Below are 8,577 nucleotides of genomic sequence, written 5' to 3'. Positions count from 1 at the left end.
AAAGCAGATCACAGACATGGCACAAAACTAAAGTCATTTCACATGGCAACTTTAGGGCTTTAGGAAACACTAAAAGAAATCAAGATAAAAAATGTGGTACTCAGTAAGGTTAATTTTTTTCAGACCAACCTGAGGGAAAAAATGATGGAATCACTCAATTCTGAGGAAAAAATGATGGAATCACCCTGTAAATTTTCATTTCCAAAACTAACACCTGCATCAAATTAGATCTGCTCGTTAGTCTGCATCCAAAAAGGAGTGATCACACCTTGGAGAGCTGTTGCACCAAGTAAACTGACATGAATCATGGCTCCAACATGAGAGATGTCAATTGAAGCAAAGGATAGGATTATCAAACTCCTAAAAGAAGGTAAATCATTCCGTAATGTTGCAAAAGATGTTGGTTGTTCACAGTCAGCTGTGTCTAAAATCTGGACCAAATACAAACAACATGGGAAGGTTGTTAAAGGCAAACATACTGGTAGACCATGGAAGACATCAAAGCGTCAAGGCCGGAAACTTAAAGCAATATGTCTCCAAAACAGGAAATGCACAACAAAACAAATGAGGAACGAATGGGAGGAAACTGGAGTCAATGTCTGTGACCGAACTGTAAGAAACCGCCTAAAGGAAATGGGATTTACATACAGAAAAGCTAAACAAAAGCCATCATTAACAAGTAAACAGAAAAAACAAGGTTACAATGAGATTTATAAAGATGACTGCATGAAGAGAACATGCAAATTTCCACAGTCATTGATGATATGGGGCTGCATGTCAGGTAAAGGCACTGAGGAGATCGCTGTCATTACATCTTCAATAAATGCCCAAGTTTACATTGATATTTTGGGCAGTTTTCTTATCCCAATTGAACCCCAATTGAAAGGATGTTTGGGGATGATGACATCATTCTTCAAGATGATACTGCATCCTGCCATAGAGCAAAAACTGTGAAAACGTTCCTTGAAAGAAGACAAATAAGGTCAATGTCATGGCCTGCAAATAGTCCGGATCTCAATCCAATTGAAAATCTTTGGTGGAAGTTGAAGAAAATGGTCCATGACAAGGCTCCAACCTGCAAAGCTGATTTGGCAACAGCAATCAGAGAAAGTTGGAGCCAGATTGATGAAGGTACTGTTAGTCACTCATTAAGTCCATGCCTCAGAGACTGCAAACTGTTATTAAAGCCAGAGGTGGTGCAACAAAATACTAGTGATGTATTGGAGTGTTCTTTTGTGTGTTTGTTTTTCATGATTCCATCATTTTTTCCTCAGAATTGAGTGATTCCATAATTTTTTCCCTCTGTTTGGTCTGAAAAAAATGACCCTTACTGAGCACCAGATTTTTTTATCTTGATTTCTTTTAGTGTTTCTTAAAGCCATAAAGTTGCCATTTGAAATTACTTTAGTGTTGTGCCATGTCTGTGATCTGCTTTTTTTTCAACAACATTAAACAACTGAATGAACATCCTCCGAGCCCGGTGATTCCATAATTTTTGCCAGGGGTTGTAGAAACAAGTCACCAATTCTGCATTTATCACCCACTCCTGGTTTTAGCTCCCACTCCTGAGAAAAAATATTGACCAAATACTAAGAGTGGGGCCGTGGCCTTTAGGCTAAGTTTCCACCATGAACTTTTAGTGAGTTTTTTATGTTGCCGATTTTCTGCAGCCATTAAGTAAAACAGGTTACTTGTATTTTTTTCAAAAATATGCAGAGTAAAAAAACTCACCAAAAACTCATCATGGGAACGGAGCCTAATTTTAATATATGCTTCAGATTCTTCACGGAAGGCATGAAGTTGGCTCTTAGGATTTCAAAATACTTGATTGACTCCATTTTCCCTTCCAAAACACTGGAAGTTTCCAGTGCCAAAAGGAGTACAGCAGCCTCAGAGCACCACCGATCCACTACTTTTTAGTGTAAGTTTCATTCTTCCTTCTCCAGACATAAAGCTAATCCAGGGGTGATTAACATTTTTTGATCCAAGGGCCACGTTGCCATACTGAACCATTCCCAAAGGCTGCAAAAAAAAATTAAAGGGGTACTTACATTAATACATTATCAGAACCAAGTTTTGAGTATTCAGAAAGGATTTGGAGAGTTCCTGTTTAGTTTCTGCTCCAAAGAAATCAGTGTGAATACACACTAAATTAAACTGAGTTTTTGGAGCAGAAACTCGCCAAATCCTCCTCATAAAAATCCTCAAAACCTAGAGATATGAGATTTTAACCTGAAAAACAAAAAATGAGACAGCACACCAGTAGTCTTCTGTGATTTTAAGGTGATTTATTAACCTTGGGAAAGTTCACACTTTTTTTTTTTTAAACCGAAACATCACCATTACCATGGGCTATTGAATCACCCTAAAATCACAGAAGATTACTTCAGCAGCACTTCTCGACATGTCGCCCTTAAAAATAACAGCATCATTATACTGCCCCATAAATATAAATATTTCCCATGCTAAGCCCCTAAATAAATAATTGCCCCTCACTGTGCTTCCTGCTATCCCCCAAACTGCCCCTTTCCATATCTCCCCCACACTGCCTATCTTCATAAAGTCCACCCCACTCCACTGCCACTCGCTATACCATGCCCCCTTTCACAATCTGCAAATTGCCCCACGCTCTCCATAATTTGCCCTTGCAGTAAAACAAACCCACCTCTCCCCCCATCTAAAATGAAATCCCAATTAATCTTCAGCTCCTCCATAGAACACTTACCAGTGCCCTCAGTGCCCACTGCCTCTATGACCAAGGTGCCAGAAGAAGTGTGATGAGGTCAGCAGCGTGATGACCTCATCATGGAGGGCAATAGAAAAGGGAAAAATCCAGCAATCCCAAATAGAAAAAAATTCTAGATTAAATTATATATTAAAACTTCACATGTAATAGAAAATCGGTAAAAAATTCATCATGAAAGTGGATAAAAAGGTGGAGGAAAAAGGGAGACAAAATATACAGTACAGACCAAAAGTTTGGACACACCTTCTCATTTAAAGATTTTTCTGTATTTTCATGACTATGAAAATTGTACATTCACACTGAAGGCATCAAAACTATGAATTAACACATGTGGAATTATATACTTAACAAAAAAGTGTGAAACAACTGAAAATATGTCTTATATTCTAGGTTCTTCAAAGTAACCACCTTTTGCTTTGATGACTGCTTTGCACACTCTTGGCATTCTCTTGATGAGCTTCAAGAGGTAGTCACCGGAAATGGTTTTCACTTCACAGGTGTGCCCTGTCAGGCTTAATAAGTGGGATTTCTTGCCTTATAAATGGGGTTGGGACCATCAGTTGTGTTGTGCAGAAGTCTGGTGGATACACAGCTGATAGTCCTACTGAATAGACTGTCTGAATTTGTATTATGGCAAGAAAAAAGCAGCTAACAGAAAAGATTCTCATTTGGTCTGACATGCACTGTGAGCTGTGAGGTCTTATATAGACAGGTGTGTGCCTTTCCAAATCAAGTCCTATCAGTTTAGTTAAACACAGCTGGACTCCAATGAAGGAGTAGAACCATCTCAAGGAGAATCACAAGGAAATGGACAGCATGTGACTTAAATATGAGTGTCTGAGCAAAGGGTCTGAATACTTATGACCATGTGATATTTCAGTTTTTCTTTTTTAATAAATTTGCAAAAATTTCTACATTTCTGTTTTTTTCAGTCAAGATGGGGTGTAGAGTGTACTTTAATGAGAAAAAAAATAAACTTTTTAGAATTTACCAAACGGCTGCAATGAAACAAAGAGTGAAAAATTTAAAGGGGTCTGAATACTTCCCGTACCCACTGTATATATACACATACATACACATATACATAGAGAAGAGAGTGGCATAAACATATACATAAGAGGGAGTGGCAAGCTAATTATGTTAAACCCAAAATCTACATAACTCGTTTAAAGCCTGGGGCATATTAGTAAGGCCTATGCTATCACCCCCGGTTCAGCGCGGGCTCCAGCGCTGAGCCCACACTGAACAGGGCACATGTCAGCTGTTTCTTACAACTGACATGTGCCCGCAACAGCCGCGGGTGGAATCATGATCCACCCGTGGCTATTAACCAGTTAAATGCCACTGCCAATCTCTGACAGCGGCATTTAACAGCGCCGAAGCAGAAGTGCGGCATTAGCCCCGCCCATCGGTGACCCCTTCATGTGATCGCGGGTCACCGATGGGTCGGCATGACAACCCGGGGTCTGCAGCAGACCCCTGTGGTTGTCATGCCTCGCTTGCTACGAGCGCCACCTAGTGGTCGGCGCTCATAGCACATGAGCATTTCTACTGCATACAGGCGATCTGCTCATCGCCTGTATGCAGTAGAAGCAATCAGATAACTGCTGCTTTTAGTCTCCTATGGAGACTATTGAAGCAAGCAGAAAGTGTAAAAAAAAATGTTTTTAAAAATATGAAAAAAATAAAAAAATATAAAAGTTTAAATCACCCCCCTTTCGCCCCATTCAAAATAAAATAATAATAAAAAAAAAAACCTCCACATACACATATTTGGTATCGCCGTGTTCAGAATCACCCGATCTATCAATATAAAAAAAGAATTAATCCAATCGGTAAATGGTGTAACGAGAAAAAAAATCTAAACGCCAGAATTACGTTTTTTTTTGTCATCGCAACACTGCAATAAAATGCAATAACAGGCGATCAAAACATCAGATCTACTCCAAAACGGTATCAGTAAAAATGTCAGCTCGTCACGCAAAAAATAAACCCGGCCCCAGAGCCCGAAAAATGGAGATGCTACGGTTCTCAGAAAATGGCGCCATTTTTTTTTATCAAACTTTGAATTTTTTTTTTCACCACTTAAATGAAAAAGAACCTATACATGTTTCGTGTCTACGAACTCGTAATGACCTGGAGAATAAGAATGGCAGGTCAGTTTTAGCATTCAGTGAACGTGGCAAAAAAAAAAAAACAACAACCGTGGAATTGCATTTTTTTTGCAATTTCACGGCACTTGGAATTTTTTTCCCGTTTTCCAGCACACGATATGGTAAAACCAGTGATGGCGTTTAAAAGTTCAACTCGTCCCGCAAAAAATAAGTCCTCACACGGCCATATTGACCAAAAAATAAAAACGCTATGGCTCTGGGAACAAGGGGAGCAAAAAACGAAAACGGAAAAACCCAAGGTTGGTAAGAAGTTAAAAAATATTTTACCTCACAAAATAAATCCTCTGTAATATCTGTATTGTCTTTTGCTTCCTCCCCTGCCCAGGAGATGTGGTATGTTCCGTACATGGTCAGACACAGAATTTTTAAAATTAAGTTTTGTTCATGGGAAAACCCCTTTAAGCGCTTGCGTCTCCAATCCTCATCGTGGAGAGATCGGTTAACCCTATACATCCCTGCAAAGTTGAAGTGATTGACAACTCCAGAGTGTACTTTTAAGAAGTGACGCGATTCTCCTGATGAGGACCTTTTGTTTTTTTTCTTTTGTGGCCGAGAGACATAAATGTGTTCAGAGATACGTTTTTTGAGTTTTTTTCCTGTGCTTCCAACACGTTGCTTGTTACAAGCAGTGCCATTGACAATGTATATAACAAATGTAGAATTGCAATTAATGAAAGATTTGATACTGTATGTTTTGCCAGCAGGAAGCCTGAGTCTGTGGTTATAAACCACAGGCTCAGACAACTTGGTTACAAAAATAAAACACTTCATAGGGAAAAAACTATTGTAGATAGCAAAACATGAGGAACATTTTTCTGCTCCCCCCAAATAAATGCAAAAAATAACATTGTTTTTCTACCCTTTTTATAGTGTACATTTTAATAACATCAAAAAAGGCATCTTATGCCACTTCCTATCCTATATCAGGATGAAAGCCTGTCTAAAATTCATAAGGATTGCATGTGTGTGACACGAAGAAGGGTTTCTATTAGGACCAGGATTTCAACAAGTCTTTACATTCCCCCTAACCCATCCAATAATATGTGATTACTGACCAGAGGATTTTAGCCATGTGCTACACCTAGATGTCATTTGTGCCAATATGCACAGCAAGGCAATCAGTTTTCTTCCTGTGCTACTGGCAAAACACACAGAATCAAATCTTTCATTAATTGCAGTTCTACATATGGGATATACATTGTCAATTGCACTGCTTGCAACAACAATATGTTGTAGGCACAGGAAAAAAATTTCCAACTTAAACCAAGCTCAATTTTTGTGTTTTTTCTCTGTATTTTTGCATTTTATGCAATCCAGGGTGTGGCCTCCCTTCCTTGAGCTGGTAATTACATTTAAAGCTTCCCTAGGCTGGTGTCCACAGTTCGGGACCCGGTCCATTGTCTGCCCTTATTCACACACTTAGGTCAAATTCGACACATGGTAAGGTTTTTAATGTTAGACAATGGAGGATGTCCCAAATAAGGTCACCGGGCCGTGGTGGAATAGCTTTTATGCAATTTTTGGTCAAAAACAGTGTTACTAAGAATCCTATGTTATTTAAATGCACTTTAGCTTTTTACTTATTTAGTTACAGCAGAGTTTATGTTCATTTTGTTTCTTGTAGGTTTTGTCTGGCAAAACATAGAGTATCAAATCTTTCATTAATTGCAATTCTACATATGTCATATACATTGTCAATTGCACAGCTTGTAGCAAACAATATGTTGGAAGCACAGGAAGAAACAAAAAACGTATCTCTGGACACATTTATGGCTCTCAGCCACAGAACAATAAAATCAAAAAGTCCTCATCAGGAGAATCACGTCACTCCAACTTTGCAGGGATATATAGGGTTAACCGATCTCTCCAGGTGAGGCAAGCACTTAATGTCTGAAGCATGTTAGATTTATGACATGGAGGCATGAATACTGACAGGTCTTAATTACAAGAGTGATTGATGTATCTTTATCCATGGTATTATCACACCTTAGGTAACCATGTCATGCTATGTAGATTTTGTGTTTAACATAATTAGTTTTTTTGTTTTTCTGTCTCTCTCTCTTATATATATATATACACTGTACATACAAACACACTTGGCAGCCTTCAGAAGGGAAGGTCATGATTAACAACCAGTGTGGTCCGAAATGTCACCTATATTATAGCTCCCCCATTTTCCTCCTCTTTTCTGATGGATTTTTTTTTAAGATTTTCTATTAAATGTGAAGTTTGACTAAATAATGTTTTTCTATTTGGGATTGCTGGATTTTTTCCCTCTTCTATTGCACTTCACCCAGTAACCAGCTGGGATTCTATTATCTGTGCATCCCTTTGTGAATTGGTGGATCTAGGAGATGTATTAGGACCCTGGAAAAGCTGATAAATATTTTTTTCTTTCTTTTATGAACTGATCATCATGCTGCACACCAGGGCAGGGGCCAACGAGCGCTCCTCCGCCCCAATCCCGGCGCTCAAGTTATCAAATTTATTTACATCTGAAAGACACAAATACATTGAATAGAGGAAGAAGGAAGCTGGTGTCTCCTCGGACAGCTCTGCAGGCCGCAACAAACCTGCGCTAATAGAATAGAATTGAAAAGTTCCAGATTTGTTTCATCTCTCCACAGAATAGAATTCCAAAACTTCTGTTGCATGTTTATGATTTGGAGCTTATCTGAGCCGACTCGTCTTGTGCTTTAGTGGTATATTTCTTGAAGTTCGGGCATGGAGACCTTTAGCCGCCTACAACAGGGATGTCAAACTCAAACACACAGAGCCAAAATGGAAAAACTTGGACAAAGTCATGGACCAACCAGTATACAGTGTAATGGGCCTCACACAGTCCTCCATACAGAATAATGGGCCTCTCACAGTCCTCCATACAGAATAATGGGCATCACACAGTCCTCCATACAGAATAACGGACATCACACAGTCCTCCATACAGAATAATGGACCTCACACAGTCCTCCATACAGAAGAATGGGCCCCAAATATGGGTGGCTGTTCTGGTGTCACGGGTCAAATATAACCACCCTTCATTACCTGCTGCTGAAGAACTGCAGTCACTCAAGGTTTACTGATCGCCAAGGGCCATAGGTATCTGCTAGTAGCCTGTGATTGCTTCTGCTTTCTGCCACATTCATGTAGTACTGTAGAATTAGTGTCATTAAATTTTATAGATATTTATTTATTTTACTCACTTATATAGCCCATTAATTCCACAGCGCTTTACAGACATTATGGACACTGTTCCCATTGGGGCTCACAATCTAAATTCCCTATCTGTATGCCTTTGGAGTGTGGGAGGAAACCGGAGGAAACCCACGCAAACACGGGGAGAATATACAAACTCCTTGCAGATGTTGTCCTTGGTGAGATTTGAACCCAGACCCCAGCGATGCGAACCACCATGCTGCCCATATACAGGTGCATCTCACTAAATTAGAATATCATCAAAAAGTTAATTTATTTCAGTTCTTCAATACAAAAAGTGAAACTCATATTATAGAGTTATTACAAACAGAGTGATCTATTTCAAGTGTTTATATTTCTGTTAATGTTGATGATTATGGCTTACAGCCAAAGAAAACACAAAAGTCATTATCTCAGTAAATTAGAATAATTAACAAAAAACACCTGTAAAGGCTTCCTAAG

The sequence above is a fragment of the Phyllobates terribilis genome, unplaced genomic scaffold (genome assembly GCF_046119375.1).
Source record: "Phyllobates terribilis strain yellow unplaced genomic scaffold, ASM4611937v1 Scaffold_9__5_contigs__length_417890890, whole genome shotgun sequence".
NCBI lineage: Eukaryota > Metazoa > Chordata > Amphibia > Anura > Dendrobatidae > Phyllobates > Phyllobates terribilis.
The sequence above is the reverse complement of the archived record's forward strand: the minus strand, read 5'-3'. Positions refer to the sequence as shown.